The following is a 27,736-nucleotide window of genomic DNA, read 5'->3' as shown; positions in this document are numbered from 1 at the left end:
CTTTTATAGCCCGTGAAGGCCGTTAGGTTAGCCTAACTGACCTACCATATAAGCCTCCATTAGTCGGCCGGGGAATATTCCCTTTACCATCGGGGCCCCTTTTAACCCCCTTACCCCGCAACTCGATGCAATGCACCTCGAGTTGCTACCAGCTTAACCACTCCGTCTAACCCAAAGATTAGATCCACAACGGTCACCTTTTTGCCATCCAGTCACATAGACCTCATCTTATATACAAGTCAGGACTCAACCAATGTCCAGGCTCACATTTGGCTTCTCCTCATAATGGGGGCCTTACAACTTTGAGCACCATGGATCATTGGTGGCATCTAATGAGGGTGGGGCATTGATCATATCTAACAACCCCCCTCAATGTCCACCCATAGGTGAACTATCTCCTCGGCCCAATGCCGAGTCTCTGAAGATGAACTTGAAGCAGATCCTTCGTAAGTGCTTTGGTGAAGATATCTGCTCCATTCTCCTCTGTTGGACGGTAGACCAGTTCCACTATCCCATCCTCCATCAAATCATGCACATAGTGATACTAGATCTCTATATGTTTGGTGCATGCATGAAACACTGGATTTTGGGCAATGGCGATGCAACTCTGATTGTCACATCTCAGCAGAGTTGGTTCGTCATCCTGCACTCCCATATGCCATAGAATCCTTCTCAACCATGCTGCTTTACATGTAGCAAAACAAGTTGCCTTGTACTCTGCTTTGGTAGAAGACAATGCCACTGTTGGCTGCTTCTTACTAATCCAAGAGAAATTTCTTGAACCCAAAGAGAAACAATAACCAGAAACTGACTTCCTAGAATCACTGTCTCCTACCCAATCTGAGTCACAGTTCCCCACAAGAGAAGTTCCGAAACTGTATGTGATACCATAGTCAAGAGTTTCCTTCAAGTATCTGAGCACCCGCATCCTAGCCTTCCAATGACTCTCATGAGGTTTGTTTGAGAACTTGCTCAAAATGCCAACAGCAAAACTGATATATGGTCTGGTGTTACACAAGTAGATCAGACTGCCGACCAACCTCCTATACCTCCCAATGTCTGCTAGTGCTGATGTATCCTCAATGGATAACTTTGCATTCACCTCCATAGGTGTAGCTATCTCCTTGCACTCAATCATGCCAAATGCCTTCAAGATCTCCCATGCATACTTCTTCTGAGAGATGAAGATCTTTCCTAGCTCTTGCCAGACTTCAATCCCCAAACAATAGTGCAGCAAGCCCAAGTCTGTCATTTCAAACTCAGAACTCAAAGCCTTTCGAGTTTGGTTGATCATATCTTCATAGTCACCTATAATAAGAAGGTCGTCCACATATAGGACAATCACTACATACTTTTTACCATCCCTGTAAACATACAAGTTAGCATCTGAGGCACATCTTTTGAAGTTTAGGTTTAAAAAGAACTTATCTATCTGCTGGTACCATGCTCTTGGGACTTGTTTCAACCCATACAATGCCTTCTTCAGCTTACACACTTTGTTCTCAGAATGGGGGGCCTCAAACCCTGGTGAGCCACGTATACCTCCTCCTTGAGGTCACCATTTAAGAACGCTGACATAATATCCATTTGGCACACTGGCCACTTCTTGTGGGCAGCCACTGCAAGTACCGTGCGAATAGTGGTCATTCTGGTAGTTGGGGCAAATGACTCTTGAAAATCAAACCCTTCAACTTGTGAAAATCCTTGGGCAACCAGTCTAGCTTTGTACTTTTCTAGGGTACCATCAGCCTCGTACTTTACCTTCCAGATCCACTTGGTACCAATAACCTTCCGCTTTGCTGGTCGATCCACTAGCTCCCAAGTGTCATTCTTCATTGTGCTATCATACTCCGCTTGCATAGCAGCCTTCCATGATGGATCTGCAAGTGCTTCTTCCAAGTCAGTTGGCTCCTTTACTTCTCTCATAATCTCAACCATCAAGGCCATATTGACTATGTGAGCAGAAGCCCTCCTTTGCTCCTCTATTCTCTGAGTCCTCCTTGGTCCGCCGTCTTCCTTCTCCTCAATAGATGTAAGCATAGGATTATTGTGGTTATAGAGCTGCTTCACCTAGCGCGGCAATGGCTTTTCCTGTGGGGTGATGTCAGGTTGGTGAACTTTTTCCTCATCATCTGAAGATGATGCTTCCTCCTCCTTAAGGATAGGGACAGCTCTTGGGACAAGTTCATAGTGGACTACTTCTTCGCTTGATGATAAAGTGGAAGAACTTGCCTTCTCCTCCTCCACTGTATGCAGCTCCTCCTTGAACATCACGTCACGGTTCGCGATGATCTTCTTTGCCTCTTGGTCATATAATTTGTAAGCCTTCTGCTCCTCACTATAACCCAAGAAGATACATTTTCTGCTTTTTGGTTTTAACTTGTTTCTCTTCTCATCTAGAACATGTGCATAACATTCACATCCAAAAATTCTGAAATGTGAGATAGATGGTTTCTTACCAGTGTAAGCCTCATGAGGTGTTTTTCCCTTGAGAGCATTTGTGTAGCTCCAATTTAGAATGTAGACTACAGTATTAACAGCTTCAGCCCAAAAATGGTTAGGCAATCCCTTGCCCTTTAGCATGCATCTTGCCATCTCCACAATGGTGCGATTCCTGCATTCCACAACACCATTCTACTGAGGTGTTGGAGGCATCGTCAATTGATGCTTGATCCCTTTGCTCTTGCAAAAGTCTTCAAACTCCTTTGAGTTGAACTCACCACCACCATCTGTTCTAAATTTCTTCACACTTTTCCCTGTTTCATTCTCAAAAAGTTTTAGCCATTCTTTAAACTTACCACATGCTTGAGCCTTATCACGAAGGAAGTACACCCACATCTTCCTACTGTAGTCATCAACAACCAACATAAAATAAGAAGATTCCCCCAAGGCCTGTGTAGGCATCTTACCACACAAGTCAGCATGCACCAACTCTAGAGAAGCCGGTGCTCTATTCTTGCTTTCTTGTGGAAATGCCTTTCTCTATTGCTTGCCCATCATACAAGCTTCACATGGTTCCTTCAATTCAGTTTTTATTGTAGGTAGGTGAGCAACCATACCTTGCTTTTGCATCTCCTTCAACACTGCAAATCCGATGTGTCCAAACCTTTCATGCCAAAGCTTACTTGTGCCCACTCCAGCAGTGGTTGTAAGAGCACTTAGCTCATACAGGTTGTTCCTTCTTTCTCCTTTGCCAACAATTTTGCCAGCACTATCAAGAATTTCTGCACCTGTCTTCTTGAACCTCACTTCATGACCAAGATCAGTTATGGCAAAACTGATAACAGATTTCTCTTGATTTCGGGAACATACAACACATTTGAAAGCTTTTTTACTTCACCATTTGTAGCAAAAAAAGAAATAGTACATGTGCCCACAACAGGGCATTTAGCATCATTTCCAACCGTCACAGTGATGGATTCTTGTAGAGGCTGCATAGAACTGTATAGACCTTTCTTGTTGGGGAGGCCCCACTATCCAACACCCATGAGTCAGTGGTAGATTCTTCTTACTCCGAGGAGCACACTTCCTCAATGGTCGCCATGAATAATTCCAACTCTGCTTCAGCCGTATTGGTTGTCTCTTTCCCTTTACTTTTAAGGATACCATTCTTTTCATCTACCTTCTTGACACGACAATCTGCAATTGCATGTCCTTTCTTCTTGCAGTAGAAGCACTCTCCTTGAAACTTTTTCTTGTCGCCCTTCTTCTTTTTGTCACCATCATTTTTGGTGGAGGAACCACCTTTGCCTTTTGCATTGGCAGAGAATGCAGCGTCTCCATTGTTGCTTCCTTCTCGGGCTTTCAGCCTCAACTCCTCCTCCATCAATAATGCACAAAACTCCTCAAAAGTCAAAGCTTGAGGTCTCATCTGAGTATTAAGGGAAGTTACTAGTCCATCAAACTTTTGTGGACAAATCCGAAGACACCTCCGAGCTAGCTCTTCGCTAGTCTTTTGTATCCCAGTGCCAACCATCTGGTCGCGCAGATTTTTAATCCGAGTTATGAATGCTTCAACCGTCTCTCCTTCAGCAAACTTCTCCGCTGCTAGTTGATTCTCCAAGTTTTGAATCCTTGTTTGGTTTCATGTTTCATATTGACTCCTTAGTACATTCCAAGCCTTTGACGCTTTGGTTGTATGCTGAATCAAAGTCAGAACACTATCAGAACAGCTTGTAACTAAGGCACACAATGCATCTGCATTCCTTCATTTCCAAGCTCGTAGAAGATCTGCATTCGGAGGAATCATCACACTAGAATTTAATGGGTCAGGGGTAGGCTGTGGTTCTGCATCAGTCCCCAGCACAGTCTCCAGAAGCTCGTAAGAATCAAGGATAGTTGTAATTTTGAACTTCCACAAGGTGTAGTTTGTACCATCTAACTTGCCTTCGCTGAAGGTTGGTGGACAAATCCTCAATGTTTGAATAGGCGGTACAGCAGCACCACCTCCTTCACCACTTCCTGATACGCCAGAACCACTTCCGGAAGTCGACATAGTTTCTCTTTGCTGTTGAAGCCTTTGCCTCTTGCACACTCTCCGATCTCTAGAGCAGCGAATAGGCTCTAGAGATCGAAGAGTGTACAAGAGGCAAAGGCTTCAACAGCAAAGAGAAACTATGTCGACTTCCGGAAGTGGTTCTGGCGTATCAGGAAGCGGTGCAGGAGGTGGTGCTATTGTACCGGCTATTCAAACACTCAGGATTCGTCCACACCTTCACCGAAGGCAAGTTAGATGGTACAAACTACACCTTGTGGAAGTTCAAAATTGCAACTATCCTTGATTCTTATGAGCTTCTGGAGACTGTGCTAGGGATTGACACAGAACCACAGCCTACCCCCGACCCATTAAATTCTAGTGTGATGATTCCTCCGAATGCAGATCTTCTACGAGCTTAGAAACGAAGGAATGCAGATGCATTGTGTGCCTTAGTTACAAGCTGTTCTGATAGTGTTCTGACTTTGATTCAGCATACAACCAAAGCGTCAGAGGCTTGGAATGTACTAAGGTTTAGCTCCAAACAACTGATACAAAGATGGCTCTGTCCACCCGTGTGCTTCCACTGTGTGAAGCTTAGATGGCGATCTAGACAATAGATAGGTGAAGAGCTTAAGGCTAGCTGGAACAACAACTCTAACTAGGTGAAAGATGAATGATAGATGGTTGTGAAGGGGTTTAGCTTTTATAGCCCGCGAAGGCCGTTAGGTCGGTCTAACTGACCTACCATATAAGCCTCCACTAGTTGACCAGGGAATATTCCCTTTACCATTGGGCTGGGGGCACTGCCCCCGAACCCCCGCCAAGGGAGCCGCTGGTCCCCCCTGGGACCCCCCAGCTAGGGACCGCTTTCGTGGCCCCCGGACCCCAAAATAGGGGCCCCTTTTAACTCCCTTACCCTACAACTCGATGCAATGCGCCTCGAGTTGCTACCAACTTAACCACTCTGTCTAACCCAAAGATTAGATCCACAACGGTCACCTTTTTGCCATCCGGTCACATAGACCTCATCTGATATACAAGTCAGGACTCAACCAATGTCCGGGCTCACATTTGGCTTCTCCTCATAATGGGGGCCTTACAACTTTGAGCACCATGGATCATTGGTGGCACCTAATGAGGGTGGGGCATTGATCATATCTAACATCTATCATAAAATTCTTATATTTGTGAAAGGTTTAGGTAATATTAATTACACAACCATTATTACATCATAAATCACAAATTTAATAAAGTGTCTTGCCCCATAAGTTGTATCTTAAAAAGATTTTATAAAGACAACTGCTGGAACATTTGGGACTTGTGAACATTATTATGTGTAAATAAACTTGTTCTAGAATCCCACCTTCTACCCTTCATGAACCATAAGCATTAGCCAAATAATGATTAGACTAGAACAATATGCTTTGTCTTATTCCATCAACCTTGAAGCTCACACTCTAAGGATTGTTAGGATATCCCAAGATATCACACTTTTAGATTTAATAGGGATATACAATTGTAGTAATACAAATCCTAGGCTACCTTAAGAGCTATATAAATATAAGTCATCTCAATACTTAGAAATTCCAAATCAAATGAAGATAGAAAGGTCAGTAGTCCATCACAATAGTTAGCCCTTTAGAGTGTGGTTCAACATCTCCTAATATGATAATAGTATAATATTTTCTACACAATTAAAATTGCATGCATGTAAGTACATGGAATCAAACTATATTGCCATTTATAATCTAGACTAGTTTAAGAGCTACATAAATATAAGTCATCTCACTACTTAGAGACACCAAACCAAACTCAAGTAGGAAGGTTGTGTCCCTGGGACTAAGTAGTTTGTCACAACATTTATTCCTTCAAAATGTGGTTTAACATCTCCTCATATGATGATGTGGTTAAAATTGTATACTAGTAAGCATATGAAATCAAACTACATTGCCATTTAAGATCTAGACTAGTTTAAGAGCTACACAAAATATAAGTCCTCAATACTTAGAGATGACAAACCAAACACAAATAGGGAGGTCGTGTCCCTAGGACTTAATAGTCAGTCACAACAATATCCCTTCTGAGTGTAGCTTAATATCTCCTCATATTATGATCATGTGGCTAAATTTACATACTAATAATAAGTACATGGAATCAAACTACATTGCCATTTAAGATCTAGGTTCACAATCAATGGTGGCATGCATCAAAGAATATTAAAGGGGCATTGATGACTTGGTGCATTGATGAGCTTTGTCCACTTTATAGATTGTTCAAGTGAGAGAGGGATGCCTTAACAAGGTTGGATAGGTACTAATCATATCAAAACATTAGATACACACACACACACACACACACACACACACACACACACACACATACACACACACGCACACACACACACATAGAGAGAGAGAGAGAGAGAGAGAGAGAGAGAGAGAGAGTGTGTGTGTGTGTGTGTGTGTGTGTGTGTGTGTGTGTGTGCGTGCACGCATGTGCATGTGTACGTGTATATGTATATGCGTGTGTATGAAAAAGTAAATTTAAGTACTAAGAATTAGGTGTTTCTTTTAAGTGAGCACAATGACTTTCGCTACTTCTCATGATAACTACGATATACCCACAACTAAATATTATGTGTATATACCCACAACATGAGTATATACAAGCATGTCCATAACTAGGGTATACCCACAACATGTATATATACAAGTATACCCACAATTAAGTTTTAATGTAACTCCACAAATACAAGAAGAAAATTCAAAACCCTAGCTTTGAGTGATTCTAGGACCTAATAAAGATACTATGTTTTTAAGCATTGAAATGCATTAATCATGCACTTATCTATAAGTGATTGAGAATATTATCAAAGTTTTTTAAAAAGATGTAACTCCTTTTCTTCTTACAATGAGGCACAACTCTTTGTTTGTAACCTAAGCTAGGAGGGTTATTAATATATCACATTTATATAACACCTTAATAAAGGAAATAATGATTTGACACCTTAATATATCACATTGATTTACACAAGGCTATAAGACTTTTGCGCCACACAAGGACCAAGTACTTCATGGATTGAATATGCATCTTTTTGTTTTTCCTCGAACGTCGTGTGTATGTGAAAGAATGTTGCAATGCTTTACTCTATCACAACAAAATATTCTGCACATATGGAACTTGGACGAATAATGTAGCAATACTTTACCACTCGATCAAAACAAGATTTTAAAAACCAGCAATGCACACAATGATGTAATACTCAATCAAGGTAGGATCTAAAAAACCACCAATGTGCATGAAAATGTGGTACCCTAAATAAGTTGATGTATAGTGAGGGTACATCTATACTATTAGTTAAGGAGAGGTGGGGGACGGGTGCCACGTGGTAGCCCCCCACCTCTAAGCTACTCATCCTCATAATACTCAGATGAAACATGAAAAAGGAAAGACTATACTAACATATATATATATATCTCTCTCTCAGAGTACACAGTCAGCTTCTCATTTCTTCTTCTTCTTCTTCTTCTCCTCCTCGAGTCTCTCTTTCTTTCTCCCACAATCATGAATGTTGTAAAACCTAGTTTTCATTAATAATATCCTTTATCGTCTTTTTTTCGGGACCTTAGCCGCCCCAATGCCCTTAGTGATTACTTTGGGTGATCATTTTTTCTTCGCACTTAAAATAAGGACAATAGACAATAAGGTATTCTAGAGCAGCAAAATGACACACAATTTGAAGAATAACATTTTTTGGGGGAAGATGCAAAAAGAGAGGAAAATTTTGAGGCATAGAGGTTACAACCTTACTATCTTCTAACCATTCCCACCACCCAATGGAGGGCATGCAGCCCCTCCTGTCATCGATGGGGACACCTCGAGCAACACCTCTAAGAGTGTGGCTGAGGTGCTGCCTCCTCCCATAGGGATTCCCTCTTCTCTTACTGCACCTCTAGGGACGAGCCCTACTCCGATCAATCATGGACCTTCTCCTCAACTTTTCATGAACGAAGATCTGCTACCGATTGGAATCCATCCCACACTCAAGCCAAGACAAATATCATCATAGGGGACGTCCCCTCTGCAGCAAATGTTGCATGCCTCACCCCACTTCTCATCACCATATGCGCATGTTAACCCACTATTTAACCTTTCTCAACCTGGTAGTTCTAGGCTGCCTCAAAGTCTCACCTTTGGCTCACATATTGCAGGTACTTTGACATTGGCTAGCCATGGAATACCCCATTTCTCTGGCTTGCAAGGAAGCTATTATCCTCAGACAGTAACACATGGCGCAAGGTCCACCTCCAGAATGGTACATTCCCACTCTCAAGCATTACACTCCAAAACAAGCTCCAAAGAGGAAACGTCCAGGTCGCAAACCGTAAGTAAGAACTCCTCCCCAAACCAATAAGAGGAATGTATGTGCTCCGTTACCTTGGAAGATGAAGTAATAGATCATGTGTTTTTCCCGTATTACTACCGTGCTCTTATTGGCCTCTTCCATGGCCCAAGACCTCCAATCGAGGTCATGATATCGTGGATCAGAGAGCATTGGGGCAACCTTGGATACAAGGTTGTATCTACCAGCTATCTACCCAATAACTATTTCATTCTTCTGTTCGAGACCAGATGTACTATCTCATGGTCAATGGATGCTATGCAATGCTCCACTAACTTTATTCAAATGGTCTATAGAGTTCAACCCTAATGGCCCCAAGCCAACAAAAGTGCATGTATGGATTGAGTTTCCAAATTTACCTGACCCCTTTCACTCCTTGTTAGGCTCAATAGGAGCCCCATTAGGTAAAGTATTAAGGTAGAGACCCTCCTCTGATATCAATCCAAGGTGACATCCCCAGATATTAGTGGAAGTGGACATTAGTAAGAAGCTTAAGGACAAGATAATAATCAGGAATTCGAACGGTCACCCCATTCGTACACAACCAGTCATATATAAAAACCTCCCTAATTCATGTTTCAAATGCATGAAACAGGGACACTTTATTAGGGATTTCCTTGAGTGGAATAAAGAACAGAAGGAGGAGGAGGTGAAGGAGCGCCCCCCCCCCCACCCCCAAACACATGTAGATGAGGAAGGATTCCAGAGAGTGCAGAACAAAAAACATAACAATAAGAATAAGAATCAAAAGACTCAAGCATGGAAAAAGAATAATAATACTAAGTTTAACTCTTTGAATAGATACATAGCCTTGCTTGAAAATTGTGGAGATATCTTCCATGATGCTAATGGGCCATGGAAAACCACCGAGGAAGAATCTGACCACGAGGACGACTTTGTTGACGGAACGCAGTTTTTTTAGGAAACACAGATGCATGTAGATGATTTTGAGAAAGAAATTAATGACTTAGATGCAACTAAAATGGAGGAAACATTGGCTGAGGGGGCTTCAAATAATGAGAAATCAGTGGCAGAGGAGGATTCCCTCCACACTTGCCCTCAACCTGCAGACATGGGTCATCACCATTCTGCCCCCCCCCCCCCAGTCAATCCAAACTCTGGAAGTGCTGGAATCAATACAAGAAGATTATCTACCATGAATGCACGAAATGCCAACCCCCTGCCAACAGGTAGGGGTCCCAAGGCTAAAGGTTCCAACTCTAAAAATAACAAGAATTAATGATAGACAAGCTCAAGATAATTAACTTCAATTGTAAAAGGGCTTACATACCCCAATCGGGCCCGAATCATCAAGACCTAGCTCTTTCAGGACAATATCAAACCAGATGTAATCTGCCTACAGGAAATGAAGGTGGCCGATCCCCATCTTGCTAAAAATCTAGAGATTCTTTCACTCCAATTTCAATGGTTTTTTACAAACCATCCGAGTGGAGGTGGTGGCTCAGCCATAGGGATTTCAAAAAAATTATCCCATCTCATTAAGGAGGTACTCAAGGACACTATCCGTGCTTGGGTATCAGTAGTCTTCAAAGGACAAGAAGTCTGGGTGGTCACATCAGTCTACACCCCCAGGATCACCATCTGGAAGGCCCTAAAATACATCCCCTTCCCCATGATACTTGCAGGGGATTTTAACATGGTGGAACATATTCAAGATCGCTTTGAAAGTAAAGGCAACATCATAGGGGGTGTTGAATTTTAAGAATGGAATGGTCTAATGGGTTTTCACGGTCTGGTAAACATTGGCCAAATAGGGGGCTTTACTTGGTCTAACAACCAAAGCCCACCATATGCGAGGAAAGCTCGTCTAGATAGGTGTTATGTCTTCCTTAAAAGATAGAATAGCTAAAGGGGAACCCCACCTTCAAGATTTGCTTCTCTGTAAAATGCTAGCCCTTAGACAAGAAGAGGCCTTAGAAGCTAAGTGTTTACACCTTTTCTTTAGAGATTGGTGGTCAAACCACATGGATAGATCGTCTAAAGTAAATTTCAATAGCTTGAAGGCCAAATAGGCCAAAGAGAGACTTCCCCTGCTTGAAAAACCTAATGGCACATTTGCCTCAAACCAAGCAGAAAACCTAATGGTCACCTTTAACCATTTTTTTGACATTTTTGGGAAAACAAACAAACCTACATTAGAGTAGATAGCCGCCAAAGCCATGATTTCTAGATACAAAAAAATAGTTATCCCACCCGAAGTAACTCCAATTTTAGACATGGACCTTTCAGCAATTGAGATAGCAAACTCGATTGATTCTTTAACTAAGGGGAAATCCCCTGGCCTTGTTGGGATTCCCAACAAGTTCTTTCAAGAATTTAAAAACCTTTTGGTCATGCCCCTTATGGAGGTATGGGCTGAAGCAGTCCATTTTGGGGCTCTTCCTATCACAATTAACCAAGGGGTGGTTAAACTAATTCATAAGAAGGGAGCTAAGGAGCAGTTGAGCAATTGGCGGCCCATAACTTGTCTCAACTCCCCGTATAAGGTCTTCGCCAAGGCATTGGCGAGGAGACTGGTACACCACCTATAAATAAGCTTGGATACCAAAGGAGCAGAAAGGCTTTATTAAGGGCCGCTACATACTAGATGCTATCATCAGTTTGTGGGAGGGAATGGAATATGCAGAGAAACAACATCAGGACTTTATGTTTCTCAAGATAGATTTCGATAAGGCCTATAATAGGTTGGAATGGGATTATACACTACAATCCTTAGTGGACATGGGCTTAGGTAAGAAGTATGTAAAATTTGTCTCTATTCTGCTTGGGAATGCTGCCATAGCCATTGCAGTTAATGGCGAACTAACGGAGTCATTCCATTTGCACATGTCCATTCGGCAAGGATGCCCTCTAGCACCTCTCCTCTTTGCCATAACTGCAAATGGATTAGGCTAGCTCATAGAGCACTTTAGACTTCAGGGTAAAATCAGGGGCATCAAACTACCTAATAAAAAGGAAATGATACTTAACCTATTTGCAAATGACACTAATGTCATACTCAATAACGATGCAAAGTCCATCCACACCTTTTGGAACTACCTGGGCATATTCTGTTTAGCCTCAAGCTCCAAAATCAACCATACCAAAATAGGAGTCAAAACTCTTATCCATGCCCCTCCTCAATGGATCTTGGACGTCGAATGCCAAATAATCCATGAAGGAGAGGGTTTTTGGTTATTAGGAATCCCTATGGGCTTTGGAGTTACACTAAAACAAAGGTAGCAATGGGTAATGAACAAAATTCATTCTAAACTAGAAAGATGGAAGGGTTTCCCACAAGGAATTGCTTCACGTAGTGTTATTCTCAAGCACATCTTGATTCTTAACTGTGTCTACTTCCTGGCATGTTGGTCCCCCCCAAAGGGTCCCTAAAACAACTCGAATCCTTATTTAGGAACTTTCTTTGGGGGGGAGACCCTTATAAATATAAATGTCCCAAAGTTGCTTGGAACATGTGCACCCTCTCCAAAGACAAAGGGGGATTGGGGCTGACAGACCTCTTCTCTCTGTCCGATAAATTAGCCACGAAATGGGTCATCAGATGCATGCTTAACCAGGAGGAGGACTGGGCAATCCTTCTGCTCAGTCAAGTTTAAGGTTTCAATCCCGATCAACACTCTCGGTTTAAACACCTACCAATCCACACCATGGTATTCTCCCCAAACAAGTACAAATCCCACAATGCATCCCCACTGGTCAAACATATTTGGGAAGCATGGCAGCAATATAAAAGGCTGGTAACCATCCCTGAGGCCCAAAAGTCAAGGATATGGAGTGGAAGAGATTCCATTTGGCTAAGCCTCACTCTTCCCCCAATTGAACCTCATCAGTATGGGATAGCCTCCAAACTTAATAGGAAAGGAATCAAAATCTGGTTGGATATTTGGAACAAGGACAACAAGCCCTAGAGGGATTTGAAAGAGCTCAAAGGGCAGTACATGCTGAACAATGAAGACGTAAGGTTCATTCAAGACCAAAAAAGAACCTGGCAAGATTTTAACCCAATGCTTTTTCAATGTAATCTACAGGTTAAGATGAAGGATTTTAGGTGGAACACCAAGTCCTCTCTGCTCCCTTTGCCCAACTTACCCAAGGACAACAAAAAAATGATCTCTGGCCTCAATCATAGATGGCTTCTTAACTAGAATAACTGTCAATGGGAATATCGTTTTCAAAAAATATGGACACCGTACCTCCCCCCAAAAATCTCACATTTGTTATGGCTCATACTCCATAAAGCGATCTCTATCCAAGCCAGAGGAGAACATATCGGGATAGGCAATGGCCTTTGTCCACGGTGCAAGAGGGATAAAGAAACCATCATGCACCTTTTTATTTTATGCCTAGATAACAGGTGTTATGTCAAATGGTTACAAGAGTTCATCTCCCTCGGGCATCCATACAAACTGACATGGAAAGAAATCCTCCTAGGTGAAGCAAAAGGTCTCTCCCCTTCCTTGTGGACTTTGATACACATAATTTTTCTATGGTCCATATGGCTTGTTCGCAATGAAAAAGTATTTAATGCTAAAGATGTTGATTGGCTCCCTCAACTTAAAGTGGATCTTTGTTGGCAAGTTCAAAGAAATGCTCAAAAATTAGCGACGCATGATGTGCAGACCTCCATCAAACGTTGTACCAGATGCTCGAAAGAGGAAAGAGAAGCTAAAAACAAGAAGGAGATTGCTAAACTGTTCCAAAGCATTATAAATATTGTAGCGGCTAGGGACTACACCATCAAGATTCCAGTCGATGTCTTCTCTACCTTGCTTGATTGGGGTTCAACCTCAATAGTTTCTTGGGCCACTGGGAACCCCTCTACAATGGATAACATGATAGATCAAATGACTAGTAGCCCTCATGTCACCATACCTAATAGCTCCCATGATAGCCCTCTCTTTTCACCACTTTCGGAACCAACTTGTGCATCTCCTCTCAGTATCTCAGTCCTAGGCCCCTTACATTCTAGATACTAATAATAGATCGTAGGCTACGCATCAGCCAAATAGACAAACAAACTCACCTCGTTTCATCCAAATAGACTAGCTCCACAAAGTCCTTTTGTATAAGTTTTTGGCAAATGTGTGGTCATTATAGCCTTCTAAGTCATGCTTTTGGTTGATAGGGGCAGGATCCCCAATTGTACATACTTATCTTACTTACCTTTTTAATACATTTCACATCTTCATCGAAGAATAAGGTATTCTAAGTTTGTTATCTTTTTCTTTGTACTACTTGACATATTCCTCGAGTCTTATGCCACTTGATATATTCTTCGAGTCTCAATATCAAGGTGCTCCCATATCGCCTTATCATATCTCATCGATGTGCTGGTTGAGAAAGAAAGTCTATCCCTCTCTCTTTAGTTTCTGTAGTTTGTCTATGTAAATCTTTATTTATTTGCTGATTTCATTCAAGATCAACTAACCAGTGCATCTATTTCGTCTATTAATTTCCTGTCAAATGGTGAGTACCTAGTGTGCCTCCTTTTCTTTGGAATTTCGCTATCAAGCAGAGTACTTTATGAATGCATGATGGATGCAAGAGAATGAAGATAGACACTAGAGAAGATGGATAGTTGATCGATCATCAATCCCCCTTCTTGTTGCATTGTGAGACCTTGAGATTGTTGGATCTAGGGGTCAACAAGTTCCACGTGCATGAATTCACACATCACTCAAGTAACTAACCAGGAAACAACAAAAGCACAATTTAATTGCCATATACATTAATGTCAAAATACCAAAAATATTATTTATCTCAATAGATGTCAAATTCCATAGTGAAAATTTTGGGCATCAGATCTCCTTACAAATAAAATGAAAATAATAAAAATATCACTTGTAGACAAGGATCATCCCATTGCCATGAGGTAGTGGATTCATCCTTTTCATTTCCAAATCTATGTATATGTTCAACAATCAAGTTGTGAAGATCCTCCCCCAATGTGGGATATGCCACACAATCTTATGCAAGCATATGAAACAATTAGATAACTTGATCATCACATCATGCTAACAAAATTTTTGAGATCTTTCTATTGTGTTATCCTAGCAGTCTTATTGCAACCAAATACTTTCTATGATCATAGAATCATCAAATGTAGTCATGCAAGACCTTATATGCATGTTCACAATTCTCCTCGATTTATCAAACTTTGGAAGGGTATTAGATGATCCAAGATAAGGGATCAATATTCTTAAGGTATTATATTATCTATAGGGTCTTTGAAGTTTTCCATGTAAAAAACATCCAAAAAATAGGAACATTTCAAATTTAAAACAGTATAGAATGGGACAAAAACATAAGTAAATCGCAAACTCATTCTTATTAGAAACATAATAAGTAAATCATAAACTCATTATTATCAAGAAATATGATTATATGTGTCATATACTCTAGGGCACACAACCCTCATCTAATGGGCAAGCTAAACTATACAAAGCAAACCAAGTTACTTCTAATTACTTATTGTTGCTTATCTAGGGGCTGGCCCCTTCTTGAAATGGGATAGGAAGAAATACATGTGGGAATCCCTTTAGCTATAGCTTTGCCCTACTAAGGCCTAGGGAGTTTGCTTTAGGATATGTAAGGAAGCATGTGCATGCAACAAGAGGGGTTTTATCATCTAATGGAGTTATGGAAAGTGTAGATAGATAAGGGATGCAATGGGTATAAAAATACCCTTAAACACATATCGATGTGCATACACATACTATTTAGGGTTTAAACATAGTGAACCCTTAGAAACTAAGAAAACCTTGGACAATATATTTGAGATTCTAATCTTCTCTATTGAAGGAGCCTTTGATGCTACTTCAATTGACTAAAGGAAAACCCATTGTACAAGTCTAAGAAGTTACTTTTTGTAGATGTATGAAGTTGTCTAGCCTTTTAAGATAATTTCACTTTATTTGACTAAAATGTATGTAAGAGTAGTTTCTTAAATAGTGATTACCCTAGCTAGCCAAGTCACAAGTGAGCCCCAATACCAACGAGGGCTTTCTGTTACATTTGGAAATCACTCGGTCTTCTTCAATTAGGTCTTCCCCTCTGTTTCTTTCTAATAGCATATTGCTCTACCAGAAAAGGGGGTCTAGCGAAAAAACAACTATATTCTTTACATCAGGAAAAAAATGAACTCGCAAATGGGCCATTTACCCCCCCCCCCCCCCTCTCCTTCTTAAAACAAGGAAAAGAGGAGAGAATAATAGTAAAATAATCATCTTCTCTCTCCACTTTTGCAATCTCGTTTTGCCTTTTTTATATTATCTACAAAGATATACTCAGATTCCTTCTCTCTCCTAATTCAAGAAGTCTTTTTCAACCAAATTTTATATTCAAAAAGGAGTTAGTTACAGGAGTGTGGTGCTTCATTTTCAATGCAAAATGATTAGTAGATATGAGGTAATTGATTTTTTAATCAAGAACAAGGAAAATGAAATTTCGGAAGTTCCTTTTAAGATATTTTGGGGATTTTTATATTCTAGCTTTTGGTAAAAAAACAAAGCAATTGGTCAAATTTCGTGTTTTTTGGAGATGTTTTTGGAGGTAAAATAGAAATGTCTAAAATACGAAAAGTCTTGAACATCCCTACCCTCTGAGCTATTTTCCCCCATATCTATACTCTCTTATGGCTCTATTGTGACCTCTTCTCTGTGTTTATGTAACCTTCATTAACAGAGTGAATTACTTACACCCTCCTTTCCCTTGGTACCTTTGTGTGCCTCTCTGTGCATCTTCACTCTACCTCCTGTGACAACCAAGTAGGCTCCCCGTTTCTATTAATAGTAAAATGAATATAAGAAAGAAGGAGCTGCATATTGAGGTAGAGATTGAATATGCCCCATTATTCAAAAGAACCCCACGTACCAGTATCAACCCTCAGGTTTTTACAGAGTTACAGGAAAATGGGATTGAAACATGTGGATTTGTGGGTTGATGGGGGAATCTACCCATTTGACCCCTTAAATAATAGACCTCTAACTTTCTCAGGAATCACAAATTTGCTGAAGTATGTGTGCGAGGGTGAAAATGGGTTACTTGGTATTACTAGATGGCTCAATGATTAGGCGTTCAAAGTATTTACAACTTGCTAAGCAACCATAAAAAATTTGCCATGATGTGATCGTTGCGCATCAAATTTATATACAACAGCTCATAAGACAAGTGGTACAGTTGAATGACACTATAATTCAACAAAACAATCAAATCATTTCAATGCAGGACACTATCCATGAGCATGTAAGGTAGCTCAAAAAGAGAACCTAGGTGAGGGTGAGGTTGGATCGTGTATTAGTATTACTGAAGGAAAGTACATTGGAAAACACTTTGAGCAATCCTAAGTTTAAGGCTGTGAAGGAAAATGTGATTGAGTGCACATTAAAAGATGTGTCAAATGAGTTCTCAGCTGTGGATGCACAATCTATTTGTGACAGGGCCGGTATTAGCACAACGACTTACTCAAAGATATTTAAAGGTGTGAAGGCTGGGTTTCGTCGTGTGCTGAAGAGAAATAGAATTGTGCCTCTTTCTCAACCTTCAAAGTTAATAGAGGCCCGACGACAACTTAATACAAAGGTTTTGGAGTTGATAGGAGATCCCATGCATATTCAATGTGTGGAAACACTAAAGGTTGGGACAAAAAATGCATATGAGGTGAAGTTCACCGAACTCAACAATTACTATTTAGATTTGTACAAGGTGCAGTCGAAAATGGTAATATACTACAATATGTCTGTTGAGGAATGTAATGGTAAATTGTAGTTTGTTATAAAATTAGATGAAAGTGATATCCTCAAAGGAGTAAAGCTTGAAAGAGTTAGTGTAACTCTGATGAATAGAGCTTTACAATTCGACAAGAACAACCCAAGGAACTTTACTGTTCAATCTGAGTGCCATGTGTGGTGGCTCGCTGCATTTGAAGTTCCTAAGGAAACATTTGAGGTGTTGCAGCTATTCTTTATGCACACAAGCATTCCAAGCATCATTGATCATCAAGAACATGGTGAGATGCTCTCGATTGAAGGATATGGTCAATACTTGGTTGAATGGCATCTTGAAGGAGACTTGAAAAATTTAAAATGCATGTGTGGAATCTCCAATGGTGCAAATACAAAGAATCCATGCCTATATTGCTTGATACAGAGGGTGGAAGGAAAGGACAGAAAGAAGAACTGGCAAAGGGTGACAAGTGCTGCATAGACGCGCAATAGAGAAGATCCCACTTGGAAGCCCATCTTCAACATTCCATTGGATAGTATTCACATTTGTTCATAGCATGCTTTTGTCAGAATCATGGAGAAACTTGTATATGAATACATTTGCTTTACTTATAGGATGCAACTAAAAAAAGAAGCCATTGCAACATGTAGGAATGTGGAGCGAGTGCTATCAGAAATTGGGCTACACAAGCATTAAGTGACGATGGAAAAAGATGATAAGAGATCAAGAAAATTTCTAACTTGCCAAAAGAGCCTTGCTTTGGAGGAGCACAGGCTATGAAGTTTCTCTTAGTACCCATCAATGAGGAAGGGAATGTCATGGTTTGTAGGTTGTAGGGGTACGATGGGTGGAAAATTTTACATTTTGCAGTTCGTGATCGAAGTAATGGAGGAAAAAAAAGATTGGCCAAAGCTAAGGTTTGGATAAGTCTTAACAAATTGGCTCCCTTACTTCGCAAGATGGTGTTTAACAATGAAGATAAGCAAGAATTTATCAATGTTGTGCATAGCTTCTACGAAAACATGGTGGAAGCATGGGGCAAAAGCTCTATCACACATTACATGGTGCGTACTAAGTTAATATTTCAAAATTGTATGAATTGTATAAACTATTAAGCATAGTTTTACTCATGTGTGATATGTATCTTTATAGCATATCCTTGAGGCACATGGACCATACTTTGCAGAAAAGAGAAGCATCGGAATTTGGTCTACACAAGGGATGGAAAATTCACATTGGATAGCATGTGGCGCATACCAAAGAAAAGTTTATCATGGTGGAGGGGTGAATGCTAGCAATCCAATGATCCAATTTCTATCTTGGTGGTATAGGATTATAGTAGCGGATGAAGCTAAACTCTCGCAAAAGAGAGCAAATGAAAATGCTGATGAATCGGCTGTAGACATGATGGAATCACGTCATGTCACTAAAAGAGTGTGTTATGAAGCCTCAAGTACCAAAGAAAACCATGCCAAGTGGCTAGAAATAAGGCTTTGACAAGGCAACAAATGGGCTCGAAGAGAGCTAAGATAGTAAGATGAACAATGTGTTCGGTGTGAATGCAAATCATAATTTAAGAGAGAAAGAGAGTGTGTGCATCTATGTGAATGAGTCTTACAGTTTAGGGTTATATAAAAGAGGGTTTCACTTTCTATCTCATTCATTGAGTTCTCATATCTCTTATGTAGGAAAGATGGCTAGGTCTAAATTAGTTGCAAATAAGCTTCCGCTCAAAGCCCCATATCGTGTTCAGACCCTTGGAGCATCTACTAGCTCAGATGCACCCCCTTCTCAACCTAGCCCACCTTCCTCAAGCTGCCCTCACAAGGGTCCTCCTCAGCATCCCCACAAGAAACGCAAGTGGAAGCCAGGTACAGTGGCCTTGAGAGAAATTAGAAGGTATCAACACTCTTTTGATCTCATCATTCCGAAGGCGAGCTTCTCAAGACTTGTTCGCGAGATTGTGCAAGACCTCTACCCCACAGAAATTAGAAGATGGTTTTTGGCACAAGGTTAGGATAGACCTGATTGCTTCACAAAAGAATATATTCATGCTGCTCTATAGTGTGCTACAGAGGCCTTTTTAGTTTATTTGATGACTAATGCTCAGCATTGTGCAATACATGCGAAGGGCATCATTGTAACTCCCAAGGACCTCCAACTTGTAAGAAATCTTCAAGCAGTGAAGGATGCATTCGTTCCAATGGAATGAACACAGTTTGTAATGTTATCTTTTTTGACATAATGTTATCCTCATGCATTGGACATATGACTATGTCCCAGTGCAAAACTATTGTATGCACCCTTAAAATATGAATTAAAATGTTACACTTGTCCTTCGCTCTCAACTTTGACTGTGCATCTTCGCTGTATTTTCAATTCTTACTTACAGTTTTTGTTAGCACTGTCAATTTCAATAGGAAAAACATGGAAAATTTTGCCATTTCTTATTGCAAACTTTACTCTTGATGTCTCTATATAGTCTATGTGGTGCAAACTTTCTAAGGGCCAGTAGCCGCAATGTTGATTTCTAAATTTGGGCTCTTGGCCACCTAACAAGTGCACGTGTAAAGTTTTGTTGCATTCAGATACAAGATTATGGATTTATGATCACATGATAGACAGTGCATATGAAGCTACGTTAACCCGGTTTGGGGTTTAAATGGGTTAAAAGTTCATTCTTCTTCTCATTTTCACATCTTGCTTTCTTTGCTTCCTCCATTTTCACATCCCCAACCTCTGTCTCTACTCCGTCTTGTCCTCCTCGAGCTTGCATGGCACCCACCAAGCAAGCATGTTGCCGTTTCAGCCCCGAGAAGACCTCACGCCAAGGCCCACTACCTGGAGCACAAGGTGGAGCCTCCTCTAGTGCAACAACAGGTGCTCCCCATAGAGCACAAGGACCACCACAGAAGAAGAGGAGATGGAAACCAAGCATTGTTGCCCTTCAAGAGATAAGGAGAATCCAACACGGATACAAGCTTCTCATCCCAAAAAGTTCTCTTCATAAGGTTGTTCAAGAAGTCATGCAAGACTTGGAGCTGAAAGGGATGGGAAGATTTTGGGCACGAGTGTGGGATGGCCCACCAACAGGAAGGTGGACTATTGCAGATATGGAGGCCCTACAAATAGCTGCAGAGGGGTTTCTCATCGACTTGTTCGATGATACATAGCTTGCGGCCATCCATGCAAAGCGTATCACAATCACAGATAAAGACATGAACTTTTTCATTCGGCTTCAACACGGCAAGGGGACTCTGCCATAGGTGACTAGATTAATAATGCTAGGTTTTGTAATGAGTGTTATAGCACCATAGCATCTTGGAAGGCCAAAAAAATTTTTATACTCTGCCACATTGGATATTTATTTATATATACATAATATCTCATGCGATGTGTACTAAATTCAAATAATTGAGTAAAGTTGATTTGCTTTGTTTCTTGAAACACACGACTTTTAATTTTTGTTTAACGTACGAACACATCGAAAGTAGTAATACGTACGGATACGAATCACCTTATTGCTTATGCACAATCACGTGTAGTACTACGCGTTGAATTATGTTAATGTATGTGAATATGTCATTCATGTACCACACATTATCCTCACACTTACACAATCGCAAGTGCAGTACTATGCGTTGAATTATATTAATGTATGCGAATGCGTCATTCATGTACCACACATTATCGTTACACTTATACAAATCACACATTTATTTAATAAATATTTATTTATAGAGACAAAGTAAAACATCTTATATTCATCAAGAAAAATACATGCAATGGATGCTAGTCATGGTAGATACAAAAAGTCGATAGCCAACAAGAACTCTCAATTGTTCCTTGGCTTTTTCATTGATGGAGAGGAGGTGCCAGCTTCCGATGAAAATATAAGTTTCTTCTTTGCTTCAAAAATTATGCACTCCCCCTTCAGCTCTTTCTCCAGTAGAAGCGGATCTGACACTTTAGCAAGGTCACCTAATGTAGCAAGCACACACATTGCTCCACCACGCATTTGGTCAAATAAGTAAAGAAGCTTTGACCGCTTGATTAACACCACCTTCTCCAAGCTAGATGTCACAGGTATCGCTCGAAAAGGTGCAATTTTGGTCAAAGCTCAAATTTTCATGATTATTTCTTGCCCTCCTGGTGAGCACTTCTTATAGAAGACCACCAAGTCTGCAACAAGGTTGCCAATGTACTCCTTCAGAGCTGAATCCTTTCGTCGAATGTCGAGTTCCTCCTTGCCTTGATGCAAACTCATCTATTTACAGTATGTCTTGAATGAAAAGTCAAATCAAACAATAATCATATCGTATCTTCATTTCCTCGTGTGTTAGCAAGGCACCTCTTTGGGCAAAGGGATCTACAAACTCCTTGGTAGGAAGTTGGGCCTTGGTCCGAACAAATCATACTATAGTGCTTCAAATTTAGCATCCGGCATAAGGTAATCTTCTTCAATCAAGGTAATATGCTCTTGTGCTGCTATGATGGCACTCACTATATCTAAGCTTGTGCCATCATATCTTCCAATCTCTGCCATCGCTAGATGCACATCCATGTAATCATAATCAATCAGGTCTTCCATCGAATCCCTAACTAGGATGGAAAACAACTCTTCTTCCTTCATTTCCAAGTATTGCAACACATCTGATAGAAGTATTGTACACAATCTACTTCAATGGGCGTCAAGGAGGCAAGGTTGGGTTTGTTGACTTGTGGATGTTTTGAAGAAGATGGCACCATGAGACCCAACCCTTGCTCTGCCACCACCCGATGTTCCTCTTCAACATTTATGAGCTCTTCAATTGGTTCTTCTCCCGTGTATGTGATAGCAACAACTTGTGGAGTTATATCTTCATCACTCCCCTCCTCTAGGGGTGTATCCAATGCAAGGAGGTAAATTGCCAATGTGTGATCACACTCCACGAGATCCAAAGGTGATGTACCTGATGCACTGCCAATGGGAATAGTGCATACTCTGTGCGAAGGATCCACATGGGCCAGACACCTATTCAGCACTTTTTGGTGATTCTTCCCTGCCTGAAATACCATGAGCTATTCTAGAGGCACCCAAGTCATGTTAGATCCCTCAATAGAGTATGTGCAAGAAGCAATGGTGCTCACAAAGTCTTCCAAAACCTGAAGGGGGGGATCCAACGATGAGAGCACGCTTTCAAGGTTGAAGTTCTTAGAGAAAACCTAGAATATCTCATCACCCTGGTTGGCAAAGATAGTCTCATGGATCCACTCATCAAAGTGTGTGAGAGCATCCATCATAGCAGGTAGGAGGGATGTGGTGGATACAAAGAGGTGAAGAGAGAACGTGTGAAATGAAACAATGGAACAAGAACTAAACTAGTTCTACTTTAAACACCTTAAGTTTTAAACCATTAAGGATTGTTCGCATACGATATTTAGTTTTGGCTTTACTTACATCTTTGTAAAGTTTACATGCATATGTAAATGTGTTGATGTGGAAAGTGTATAATTTTACATAAATACTATAATTTATAAATATTGCAAGTTTACAAGTGATAATATTTAATTGGCCAAAAAAATCCAAAAATTTATAGGTGTTGGATATTACAACTTGTGGTGTTGGGATTTTTAGGGAGACTCTACAATTTCTAAAATATGTGGAGCCACACACTTTCCCCTAGTAACATTATCCTCAACTCGGCTTCAAATTTTCCTGTCATCTAGTTTAAAATAGAAGCTAACAAGTGGATTCTGCATTAACATTATAATTTCCTAGAGCATTATACTCAAGGGCCAATCATCCTCCATTTGCAACACTTGGGGCTCACAGCCCTCACAAATGACAGTAACATCCACAGCTGCACTTTCATGCATGTCTTGATCAAGGCACAACCGTTTACCCTTGAGCATCCTCCATCTACGATACTTGAACACTAGGCATAAAGTCTGTCGTGTGACAAAGTACCTGTAATTGGAAAGGAAAGTTAGCTGATTCATCCCAAAGTAAGATAATAGTCAACTAAGAGAGAAAATTTTTACTTGAAAGCCATGTCCCTTGTTGTGACTCAATACTCTACTATGTCAGGACTGTGAGTTATTTTTTATGTCCAAGTTTTGCCTAGAATACTTGTTATATAATCCTCTAATGCACTTTTTATGACGTACGTGCTTTTGGCACATCTCAAACCCTTACATTCCTTAAACATGTGTGCAAAAATTGCAATCGGTATGAATTAGCTTAGATATATTCTTATTCTCAATGAGTTGCAAATACTTACTGTTTCTAATGTTTCGTTGAAAGGGCACAATGGGCGCAATATGTATTTGTTTTTGCATAAATACATGTTGTATAAACGCCTCTGTTACAAGGTGAGAATCAACATTCCTTTGTCTGAGAGCTAAAATTTTACCCTTCCAGTGCTTTGATACATCTCCAATTGTAGATACTTTCACCTTGAAAGCTTCCTTCATACTTGGATACATATATACCCAAGATGAGCAATGATACATATAAGTGATCTAATTCTCTTATTCATCTTTTCTATTACATACTTCTCTCGAGAGAATGCTTGTTCTTCTCTCAGGCATTATAACCTACGCATTAGATGTATAGAAGTATGTATTAACCCCTAAATAATAAGCATTTTAAGACTGTCTAGTAATCACCAATATGCTATACAAATCAACATGGCATTAAGAGATGTTTACACTTTTGTAAACATACATAAACATCAATATCGAAACGCATGTGGATATATACATCGACACAAAGTATAGATTTAATTTCAATGCATTACTTTAATCATACCATTTACATGAAATATAATGAAAAGAATAGCACAAGAATACTTAGAGAATTTTACCAAAATAAATTTTATTATAATAAAGAGGAGTCTAATTTGACTCAATACATTGTATGAAATGTGGGTATTATAGAGTAGTTGTTACAAGGATAGCAGTCACATGGCATGCAAATCTTAATAAACACATTGGATTGACACCTGAGATATTCTAAGACTCAACACATTGTGTATTATATGGATGATATGATATAAGAGTTTCATGGATCATTGCCAATTGGCATCGAGATCCAAATGGACACATAGGACCAATAAAGCAGAGGGTTTTTGAACCATCGACTTCCAGTAGATCCATATCATCTAGCACAAAGGAATCACTCACCACATCAAAATAGTCGATCGAGAATTATGTGCTTCACCTAAACCTTATACAATACCTGCATGTACAAAAAAATACCTACATGAATCTATTTTAACAAAAATACTTACATGAATCCCTTTTAGCAAAAAATATCTAGATAACTGCATGAATAGAAGCAATACAAAACATGGCCAATTTACTTATAAGCTAATTTGCTAAAGATAAGATTAAATCGTTGCGAATCAAAACCAATTACAAATGATGGACATAAAAAAACATCAATCCCATCAAACATAAAAGTCACTAATTAAATGAATAAATTTTGGCACCACAAAATATGGCAGATTTACATGTAAATTGAGCTACATAATCTCTGCTCTACCTTGTGTTAAGTGCTACAACAACAATTGATCCTTAAGTTAGAACTAGCATCAAACCCTATTGTAAAGATAGTAGAAAAGAGATAATGCAAAGAGGAAGAAAGAGAGTGTGTGTGAGTACGCGGGAGAGAGAAAGAAATGAGCACCTATCCAATCTTGCCCAAATTTATCTCTACAAAAGACAATAGCAAGAGTTAGTATTTACATGAAGGTATACTGAAAAAACTGTAGAAAAGAGGAAACACAAAGAGAGAAAGAGAGAGGGAGAGAGAGATCTACATGCTCTAGCGATCTTAGTAATGCAATTCTCCACAATCGTGTTTGCGAAACATAGCTCTACAAGCCTGTAATACAAGCACCGTACAAATACAGTATGAGACAATCACATCTTGATTTTCTCACAATTAATGTTTCACAATAGTGATTCATCAAGTTTCTATAAATGATACCCTAAATTTTATAGGGGAATGTTAGAGATCTCAAAAGAAGCTGATCTCATGAGCCATGAGTTTCATAAGAGTCCTATGAAAGATGTACAAAAGGATAATTAGAGGTATATTGTGCAATGCCTGAGTTGTTAGGCTAATAAAGCAATTAAACGAATGTAGGTCTATCCATTGACATCTTCTTCAGGTCCATGATAGTCACTCTTATGACATGTGTTCAAGACACTACACAGAAAAGCATCAATTTTCTATTAATTTAAGACTCAATAATGTAATATACGGCCATTGTTTTATGTTTTGGTCTATAGAAGAGCATCCACATGCATTTATAGATTGCATATCAACAAACACATGTGATAGTACAAAACTATTACAAAGTAACTAGATTAGAAAGTGTATTTGGATTTTATAGTTAGACTGCTCAAACCAGGGAGTGTAATCATGCCATGACGTATTACCAATATACTAAATAACATGGCTCATAACATACTAATGAAAAATTTTAACAAGCGGGATACATAGAAATCAAGGGTTAGACACCCAATCACACTGACTAGGGTATATAAGGTGTAAGAGTCCCAGTTTAGGGCAACCAAGGATTTTCAAGAGCTTACTCTTCACCTTCATCTTCAACTTCCATGGCTTCCTTCTTCCTTCTCCCCTCTTTTCTATCTTTCTCTCTCCTCTTCTAGTCTCTCTTTCTCCTCTTCTTTCTCTCTTTCTCTCTCTTTAGCTCATTCTCCTCTCTCCTCTCAACTTCATTCATTACAAGTGGTATTAGAGCATCAAGCTTTGGTCCTTTTCTTCTTTTCTCTTTCCCCCTTTTCAAATCCCAAAATCCTAGTTACTCAGGTTACAATTATAAGTACAACAGGAAGAACCATAGTTAGTCTCACCTTTTTGGAGCAAGCTGGAGCTATGGCTAGAGACTCAGACATATCTGGAGTTAAAATGGCTAAACTAGTAGGTCGTCACTTCTTTTCATGCAAATTTTAGGGGTTCCAGGGCAAGTTGGAGATTCACAAGTTTAGAGGACGAAAAAATCATAGTTACTTTTTGCTCTAGACTCTCTCTCTCTCTCTTCCCCAACAAGCTTTTCCCTCAAGCTTCCATGGTGGACTGTCCCCAAATCCCTTCATTCTACTGCAATCAGCCTTCAGCCACCCCAACATCTAGTTGCTCCATAAGCTCCCTAGGGTGATTCTCCACCTAGCAAGTACCCTTGTGGCCAAGCAACAATCCATGTGGACACTAGGCAAAGCAGCTCACAAAATGCAGCACATTTTGCTTTGAGCTGTCTGCTGCCTATTACTTGTTGGCCTTGGTTCAAGGATCCTTGGGGCATGCAGTCCCCCCCCTTCCTTTTTGGTAAACTTGATCTCCTCCTGCTCCCCCCTCCTGGCCTGCTTCTCTTGATGAAGCTCACTGTCGTATATTGCTAGAGGATGGCCATTAAAGCTCAACCCAAGCTCTTGATTCAACCCACAACATCTAGAAGCTCAGCCCTCAAGAGATCCTTCACCCCTTTTACCTCCTTTTAACTAGATTGACAACATAGAGCTCAGAATGCATGGGATCCTTGTGGGCAGCTATGAAAGCTCCATTTAAAGCTTTTCATCTTTGAAGTTCAAGCTCGGTAACAAACACGGGAGCCTCCATTATCAATGTGGAAGCATTCGAATGCTTGAAGCCTTCATCCATTAGAGTGCTCCAACCAACCGGCCTTGCTTGATGGAGCAATTGGCATCATGATGGGCTATGCTTCAACTATCTTTCCCAAACACTGAAGAGGTATGTCAATTTGATCTTAATCTCTCATATTAATCCACTTGCTGAGCTTTACCCTTTTGTTGGAGAGATTAAAGATTGCATAGGCTTTACTAGTTCAATCCCTCATTGTATGCATGTGTCCCTTGAAAGTCAATACCTTGTTTGCCTCCTAATGCATCAAACTAATCCTGAATCAATTGTAATTGCTAAAATTAACCTCCTCTTTATCTTCTGTGCCTTGGATAAGTCTCAAGTGAGCAATAGGCCTTTGTAAATAGATAAGTAGCAACCAATGAGTCACTAGACTGCCAAGGTAATCCCTATCTAAGCTCTTACTTATCATTGCATTTCATGAAATAACCCAATGTTT

Source organism: Lygodium microphyllum, chromosome 6, assembly GCF_053477565.2.
Source record: "Lygodium microphyllum isolate KBCC chromosome 6, Lygodium_microphyllum_v1.1.10, whole genome shotgun sequence".
NCBI classification, from domain to species: domain Eukaryota; kingdom Viridiplantae; phylum Streptophyta; class Polypodiopsida; order Schizaeales; family Lygodiaceae; genus Lygodium; species Lygodium microphyllum.
The sequence above is the reverse complement of the archived record's forward strand: the minus strand, read 5'-3'. Positions refer to the sequence as shown.